Genomic DNA, 9,612 nt, shown 5'->3' on the forward strand with positions numbered 1-9,612 from the left:
CTAGTTAAATTAAGCTTAAATAAAAAATAAATAATAATAACAATAACAACATCTACATGTACATTACCAGATCCAGGGTTGGCCCTAGCCTTTTGGGGGCCCTAAGCGAGATTTGGTTGGGGGGACCACCACTTTGCGGGGAGAACATTTTAGTAGCCCCCCTTTTGACAGCGGGGGGAAACATTTTAGTTTTAACGTTTTCACGCGAGTTCCAAATAAATCATTCCCCAGCATGAGTTGTTTAATGCATGTGATGTCAGAATGCACTCACTGTTCCAAAACGTGCTTGTTACGAAACAGGACAGTTAACCCGCGCTGCCTTCAAACCAACACACGCTGCCTGCTAATTATCTATAGGCTATGTTTCAACTTGTCAATTTCTTGTTTGGACCTGTGTGCAGTCTTATCAAACTAAGTGCTTTATTTTCTGTATGACGTGTTGTTGTTTCTACTGTAGCATACAGTATGTACAGAGCATTCAGAAAGTATTTAGACCCCTTGACTTTTTCCACATTTTATCACGTTACAACCTAATTCTAAAAAGGATGAAATCGTTTTTTCCCCTCATCAATCTACACACATTACCCCATAATGACAAAGCAAAAACAGGTTCTTAGAAATAAAAATACGGACATTTCACATTTACATAAGTATTCAGACCCTTTACATTGTTGAAGCACCTTTTGCATCGATTACAGCCTCGAGTCTTCTTCGGTATGACGCTACAAGCTTTGCACACCGGTATTTGTTTTTTTCTCTCCCATTCTTCTGTGCAGTTCTTCTCTGTCAGGTTGGATGGGGAGCATTGCTGCACAGATATTTTCAGGTCTCTCCAGAGATGTTCAATCGGGTTCAAGTCCGGGCTCTGGCTGGGCCACTCAAGGACATTCAGAGACTTGTCCCAAAGCCACTCCTGCGTTGTCTTCGCTGTGTGCTTAGGGTTGTTGTGGTGTTGGAAGGTGAACCTTTGCCCCAGTCTGGGGTCCTTAGCGCTCTGGAGAAGGTTTTCATCAAGGATCTCTCTGTACTTTAATCTGTTCATATTTCCCTCGATCTTGACTAGTCTCCCAGTCCCTGCCGCTGAAAAACATCCCCACAGCATGATGCTGCCACCGCCATGCTTCACCGTAGGGATGGTGCCAGGTTTCCTCAAGACGTGACACTTGGCATTCAGGCCAAAGAGTTCAATCTTGGTTTCATCAGACAAGAGAATCTTGTTTATCATGGTCTGAGAGACCTTTAAATGCCTTTTGGCAAACTCCAAGCGGGCTGTCATGTGCCTTTTACTGAGGAGTGGCTTCTGTCCGGCCACTCTACCATAAAGGCCTGATTGGTGGAGTGCTGCAGAGATGGTTGTCCTTCTGGAAGGTTCTCCCATCTCCACAGAGGAACTTTGGAGCTCTGTCAGAGTGACCATCAGGTTCACATCCCTGACCAAGACCCTTCTCCCCTGATTGCTCAGTTTGGCCGGACAGCCAGCTCTAGGAAGAGTCTTGGTGGTTCCAGAATGACGGAGGCCACTGTGTTCTTGGGGACCTCCAATACTGCAGAATTGTTTTGGTACCCTTCCCCAGATCTGCGCCTCAACACAATCCTGTTGGACTAACGTAGCCTACATTTTCCAGTTTGGATGATTGTGTTATGCTGTTGCTACTTCTGTGAATGTCTGAACATTGCATCCCAAAAAAACTGGTCACATTCAGGACATAACGTTGCAAGGACTGTGTTTGTGCAATATATTTCTGTGAAAAAACAGTGTGGCCAGCTCAAACGCTGACTGTTGCATCGATCAAAACTGGACGTTCAAAATAAGTGTTCTAATCACACCGGTTTGAGTGTACGCTGCAGGGACCACTGTATAATGATCACACCTGTTTGTTGGTACTTGTCAAAGGGTTAAAATACATTTCCTGCAATTGTACACATTTTGCCATGGGGAGTAGAGAAAATGTTGCCATTTTTAAGCAAGCTGTCTGCAATTCTACACATTTTGCCAAGGGGAAAAATGTGTAGAGAGAAGTTTAGCTATTTTCCCAAAAATAGTTTCGCCATGGGGCAGAGATGTTTTTTTTCTTCAGTTTTAAAGCTAATTTCCTGCAATTCTACACATTTTACCAAGACTTATGCCTTATGCATGTGAATGATATCTGAGTGAGTGACAAACAAAATCAATGGAGGCCCCCTGCAGGTCAGGCCCTTCGGCACATGTCCTGCGTGCCCGGTCGGTAGCTGGCTAGAATAACTTACCAATCTTAACATGTTTAGCTCACATGGCTAATTGAGTGACTGTCAGTGACTGACATAAAAGACAGAAACTGCTGAAGCACAACCACATTCCTAAATTTCACCATGTGTATTCTACTATTCTAACTCTCAACAGTAAGTTGAGACGCCGACTGCGTTCCTGAACATGTATTTTTTATTTAATTTATGGTAGGGGGCCTCCTAGTGGCCGGGGCCCCTAAGCGACCGCTTATGTCGCTTATGCCTGGAGCCGGCCCTGACAAGATGAAACATTTCCTCATAGCAAAGTTTGATCTTAGTTCAACAAAGTCAATATTTGCCAGCAAACCTCGGTACAGTATCGTAGACAATAAAGAAACACATTGTAGGTGGGTTAGCTTAAGCAGCCCAACAACAAGGTGTATTTGACAAGTCGATCTGGGAAAGATTTCAAAGGTCTATTTATTAATGAAATATTATCTCTCAATGTTTGTCTTTGCCTTAACGATTCACTCAATTGACTACCTTCCGTTTCAAGCAAGTGAACACTTTGTGCATATAAACCCACAACATATGCAATTTGAATTGACCCTCAGCAGACTTGGATACTATTCAGTTATGCACAAGAGCCACAAGATATGATCAGTCCGGTGGTTGCCAAGCAAACCGAGAACACCCAGGGTAAACCATGTGTACAGAGTGACAAAGCTCCAGGAGCCACTATTTGCCTTTACTCTCTTGGGCACCCAAGTTCATTTTTTAACATGAAAAAGAAAAGGCTTTGAACCTTACAGGATGTGAAACAGTAATTCATAGATTTTTTTTATAGAGTTAATGTGTACAGATGTAGGATTCTAATTTGAGCCAGTTTGCTACAGCAGGAAAATAATTCTGCAGCAACAGGAGATGTGAATTATTATGTGTTTCATAATTTTTCATAAGGGAAAAATCAAGCCTGAAATTTCAAAGTGGAAAAACAAACTTCAGAAGCCTTTTCAAGCCTCAAATACATAACATGTTTTAAATGTCCTGCCTTGCAGGAAGGTTCTCCTGCAACAGGGTGATCAAATGAAGATCCTACATCTGTATTAGTTCGGAATGGGTTATGGTGTTTTATTTTTTAATAACTAAAGTAAGAGTCCGCTAAAGGAACAGCTGTAGTCATTGGTGTGTCTCTCTTGGGAGACTATATAAGGCCACTGCTGATCTGGAAAACGACAAATCAAAATCTAAAACTGACCCTTACTTTACCCTAACCTTAACCAAACCCTTAACCGTAACCCTTACATTAACCCTAGCCTTTCCCATCTCTCTTAGCCAGCGATGACGACTGGGGATGACCTAGAGAAAGTGTCACCATCTGTAGGAAGGGGGATAGGAAGGCATGGAGAGAGGGAGGGAGAGAGAGGGAGGGAGAGAGGGGGAGAGGGAGTAAAGGAGAGAGGCAGAAGCTGTGAAGGAGAGATCCCTGTATCTCTGCTCCATGTGTCCGTCCTGCCAAGCTGCAGTTGATGAAAGATACTCTGTCCTGAGTTGACAGGGATGTCAAATGTCAAAATCTCCTGTTCAGGCACTCCACTGTTTTATCTGTGACCTCAGCTCTGACAAAACTGTCCAGGTGGCTTGGAGGAAGAGCCCAGTGATCAAAGGCCAAGGCTAAGGCGACACATGCAGATAAAGAACACAGCGATGGGCGGAGTGAGACTTTACAGCCTACCTACAGCTTTCCTCCCTTCCTACCATCCTGATCGCTGCTCATCCTGACACACACACACACCTGCCTGTCATTGTGTGTCCTTACTCCTCCGAAACTGGCAGTACAGTGGCCACATCCTTGTCCTTCCTTCCTGACGTAGCATGAAGTCCTAGAGACTGTCCAAAGAGGTTGTGTCCAGATTGGAGGTCGCCTTCAATTATGTGTTTTATCAATATGGCACATTGCACCCAGGGAGGGAGAGGTAGACATAGTGTTGTCAACACCCATGGCAGTGCCCTTCCTGCCGATAAGGAACAGTGATGGCACTAACCCTGTTTCCTATGTCTTGAAACTTCTATTGTATTGTATTGTATTTCAACTGAGGCAGATCTCAGGAGTTGTGGTAGGAAAAGGGAAAGTGATGGGTAGTTTCCAGGTGAGTTGAGCTCCTCCTGGGGTGTGTCCTGACTTAGACAGAGACTTATCAAAACACCGCTAGCCTAGCTCCCTCCTCCCTTTTCCTTGAGAACTTTGTAATGTAAACAGAGCAGCAGCAGCGGTGCTGGAGGAATGGCTGGCTGTGTCTAATCAATAGGTTATGTCCGTCTGGCCTGGCCTGCTGCTATGTGTTCCTGTTGACTGGATTTGAACTCACTCACAGTCAGGACACAGTGGGATTGTGTTCCAGACAAGAAACATTTGACCGTGCCGATACAGGTCAGATGGGAATGGGTGCACAGTACCGCATCTTGGTCAACTGCAGTTGTCAATGTTTATGTTTGAATGCTGATTTTACATAAACATGTTTTTTTAACAGCATGAAACCAATATTTTTGGGGTGGTGATTAACATGCAGTTTGCCTAGACTTGTAGCTTGACCTTTGGTTTGTCATATATGCTTGTTAGAGAACATAGCCTACTGTTGCAGGAAATTAGTAAATACTTAATAAGCCACTATTGATTGTCAGCTCTGTTTGTTTTATGTCATTATCAGCTGTCAACAATGATACTGGTTGACAGTAAGCAAAGCATAGTCTCTACAGTATAACCATAGGAGACAAGGAAACAACAGAACAATTGCACAATAAAACCATAATTTCCTTAGACAACGCTGACATCTAGTGGTTGCCATATAGTTGCACACTTTGTCTTATTCAAACGCAATACTACGAAAACACAGATCGCCCACCCACCAGTTGGGTTATTTTCCCTGGACAGCAAGTAAAGCAGATATTCCAGTCTATGAGTCAATGTAGACTAAAACATCAACATTATTAGACTGTCAAAACTGCAGAGTGGAGAAAAGAAAATCCGGAAAATAGAGAGAAATGTCCTCACTGCAATGAGTTTTACTTTGTACACTTTGAGTTATAGTTAAATAACAGTGGATCGTCACTCTTCTGTACATTTATAACTGAATGACTGTATCAAATCAAATCAAGCTTTATTTATACAGCTAATTTCAGACATGGAATGCAACGCAATGTGCTTCACAGGAAAAAAAACGAATAAAAACAATGAAAATAAAAACTTCAATATTTACTACACAACATACATAAGGATAAAAAATAAAATAATAATAAAAACTGAATGACTAAAAAGCACGCTAAGGAAAAGCAAAGCTAAAAAGGTGTGTTTTAAGATCTCTTTTAAATATGTCCACAAATATGTCGACAGTGTAGGCACTCTGAAGAAATGCAAATAATCATGTTGTTGTTAGACTGAACCAATGATGTACAGTATATCAGTGGAGGCTGCTGAGAGGAGGATGGCTCGGAGCAAATGGAATGGCATCAAACACATGGAAACCATGTTTTATGTATTTCATACCATTCCACTCATTCCGCTCCAGCCATGAGCCCGTCCTCCTCAATTAAAGTGCCACCAACCTCCTGTGAAATGTACATCTATGGAATCAACTAACGCACGTCTAACTCTCCATTTTCTGAATAACACAGTGGAGTCATTTATTTTCTTGCCTCAGCTAAATAATCATTTACATTTACATTTAAGTCATTTAGCAGACGCTCTTATCCAGAGCGACTTACAAATTGGTGCATTCACCTTATGATATCCAGTGGAACAACCACTTTACAATAGTGCATCTAACTCTTTTAAGGGGGGGGGGCGGTTAGAAGGATTACTTTATCCTATCCTAGGTATTCCTTAAAGAGGTGGGGTTTCAGGTGTCTCCGGAAGGTGGTGATTGACTCCGCTGACCTGGCGTCGTGAGGGAGTTTGTTCCACCATTGGGGTGCCAGAGCAGCGAACAGTTTTGACTGGGCTGAGCGGGAACTGTACTTCCTCAGAGGTAGGGAGGCGAGCAGGCCAGAGGTGGATGAACGCAGTGCCCTTGTTTGGGTGTAGGGCCTGATCAGAGCCTGAAGGTACGGGGGTGCCGTTCCCCTCACAGCTCCGTAGGCAAGCACCATGGTCTTGTAGCGGATGCGAGCTTCAACTGGAAGCCAGTGGAGAGAGCGGAGGAGCGGGGTGACGTGAGAGAACTTGGGAAAGTTGAACACCAGACGGGCTGCGGAATCACATTAGTAATTCACATTTGGATTGATTTGATTTTTCATGTCATGCCGTTATAGTGTGCACTGCTGTCTTCTGTCAATGAGAGGCTGAATGAGCCATGTGCAACCAGGAATACATACTGGCTGGCCAGGGTCACCCGCTGCTCTGGATTTGGCTTGGCTTTGACAGCATGCTGGATGACATCATCATGGCAGTGAGGTCAACATGGCCACATAGAGGTGCTATAATGGCCAAGTGACACAATGTCCCTCTGTTTCTCTCTGAGGAAAAACTGAATGGGCTGCCACTGCTGCTGCCTGAAACCCCCGGTAGAGAAGACAGAATCACACTTTAAATAAAATTGCACAGATACTGTTTATGTATATTTTTGTATGTACTGTTATATAGTAAGTACATATCAACTAAATAGTAGCTAACTATACCAAGAACTACCGGTAATCGGAAACATTATTTGACCAGTTATTTAAATTCAGTAAACAATCATCTTTCTGACAGGCAGCTAGGACTTGGGGGGTTCAACACTTCAACCATGACATCAATCACGCCAGTGAAGAAGTCAGCCCTAACTAGCACTACACAGTCACTCACATAATGAATTCCCCACATTGGGACTGTCACTGAATCACAGAAAATGTAATGCTGACATTTAGCTGGACTTGTATGCAAGCTGATTCGTAAAGATGAATAATGGTCAACTCGTATCACACAGACGTCATGCAATGAGAAATGATGTGACCGTCACCTCCTGGCAGGGCAGTTACATTGCACAGACATTCACATGCCATGCCATACTATTACTGTAAATTGAGCAGACATCATGTGTTTTCCTCACCACCCCTGACATTGCCCGCTTGCCAATGCTGACGGCAGTTGGAAAAAAGGCATCGTTCACACCTCCTCCCCTACCAGTACCCATTGACATATGGTCAGTACCCCCTTGCTTCTGCCTGTTTCCAGATTTCCCCTTCTATACTAGGCAGGTCTGGCACCCAGTTCTCTCTGCACCTGTAGCTCTCTCAAGCTGTAGCTGATGAACCCCTTGACTCCACACTACATTTCCAAAGGTTAAACCAAATAAAATTTCCAAAGGTTAAACCAAAGTATTATGTCTGAAATCTAGTGTTTAATCCAGTCTTCAGAGTTAAATATGACTCAACAAGAACAGCGATACTTTTCAACATTCATTATTTTGTCTTGATTTTTATTTTATTTAACCTTTATTTAACCAGGTACGCTAGTTGAGAACAAGTTCTCATTTGCAACTGCGACCTGGCCAAGATAAAGCATAGCAATTCGACACATACAACAACACAGAGTTACACATGGAATAAACAAAACATACAGTCAATAATAGAGTAGAAAAATAAGTCTATATACAATGTGAGCAAATGAGGTGAGATAAGGGAGGTAAAGGCAAAAAAAAGGCCATGGTGGCGAGGTAAATACAATATAGCAAGTAAAACACTGGAACGGTAGATTTGCAGTGGAAGAATGTGCAAAGTAGAAATAAAAATAATGGGGTGCAAAGGAGCAAAATAAATAAATAAATACAGTAGGGGAAGAGGTAGTTGTTTGGGCTAAATTGTAGATAGGCTATGTACAGGTGCAGTAATCTGTGAGCTGCTCTGGCAGCTGGTGCTTAAAGCTAGTGAGGGAGATAGGAATCACCTTCCTGTGAAGAAATTGGGACACCATTGCCTCATTAGAATGAACAGCAAAGCATTCTGTCAATCAAGTGGACAACTGTAGTGGATAAAGAAAGTTTAGCATGCATTCAAGAGCAATAATCAATAAGACGAATGTTTATGCAGCCCGTTCAAAGCAGTGTATGTCTGGAGGTCCTACTACACTGACCTTCTCTTCCTTATACAAGTTGTTGATCTAGTTGGTCCCCCGTCTTTCTGCTGGGTGGACGTGTGCCCATCATGCGCCTTCTAAAAAGTAACTTGGTTCACAGGACGCTCAATGTCCACAAGATGGCAATACAATCAAATGTTTGACACAGAATTTCATGTAGCTATGACTCATACTTACGATGGTTAGGTCTTAAAATTAAGGGGCTTTTGAAATCATAACGAAATACTTTTATGAGTGAGTGAGGGGTGGAGTGAATTAATTCACGAATCACCTGATTGATGAATGCGATTGGGTATCACATTATAGTAACAGACATACATTTTTATAAAGCAACACATCCATAAGAAACAATATTTATGAACAAGAATAAAGTATTTCATTGATTCACTAAAACATTTATTTTCTTATTGGGGTTTTAAAAATGTTAAAGTGTTTATTGGGAATAGAACACGTATAAAACGTTAAAGGGATTATAACCGCTGCAGGAAATATTTCATTTAAATGCGTGACATTGGATTTGAGTTTAATCCATTTGCTTGGCATCCTATCCAGTTGTAGCCTACTATCTTGGTTTCCCTTTCTTGTCAATTCAAAGCTTATTTCAGTGTGAATTCACAGTCCGTGCGATTATAGGTAAACGGTATTAAACAATCACCGCAAGAATATAGTTAAAACGAAGATATGCATCAGCGAGTGCATATCAATGGAAAGTGAGGACTAGTCCACTTCCTATTAGATCGCCTATCAACAGCCACTTGACACTGAGAGAGGAAATACAACACCCTGCCATTTAAACTCGGCACAGCGCGGGACGGGCAACCCTATGGGATGCTCGCGTTGCAATGACAGGAAGTGGAGTGGAGCAGCCTATAGATAACCCATAAGCACCATGGACAGTTCATTGAAAAAGTCTGGTTTATCTCGCCAAAAGTTTTCTTATTTTAAATCGTATTGTAATCTGTGTAAAGTGAACAATATTTGATTCCAGATGATATTTTACTCGTTTGCAGATGTTTTATGATGGTATTTGGACATTCGACATGAATTTCACTCTTGTATGCCTATAATTTTGTCATATAAATTAGACAAATGGCATCAATAATTAAGGCAATATGTGAAAGTGAATATAGCCTAGGCTATCTGAATGGGTATAATATAATAAGGACCATTATCAGGATCATGCAAATATGCTTTGGGCTACTTTAGAAGTACTGACATAACTACATCTGCAAGTTAAAGCTCCTTGTATTTACTACTCAGCTCATCACTTACAAAATAACTTTTCAGGGGAATGTAGA

This window comes from Salvelinus alpinus, chromosome 23 (assembly GCF_045679555.1).
Source record: "Salvelinus alpinus chromosome 23, SLU_Salpinus.1, whole genome shotgun sequence".
NCBI lineage: Eukaryota > Metazoa > Chordata > Actinopteri > Salmoniformes > Salmonidae > Salvelinus > Salvelinus alpinus.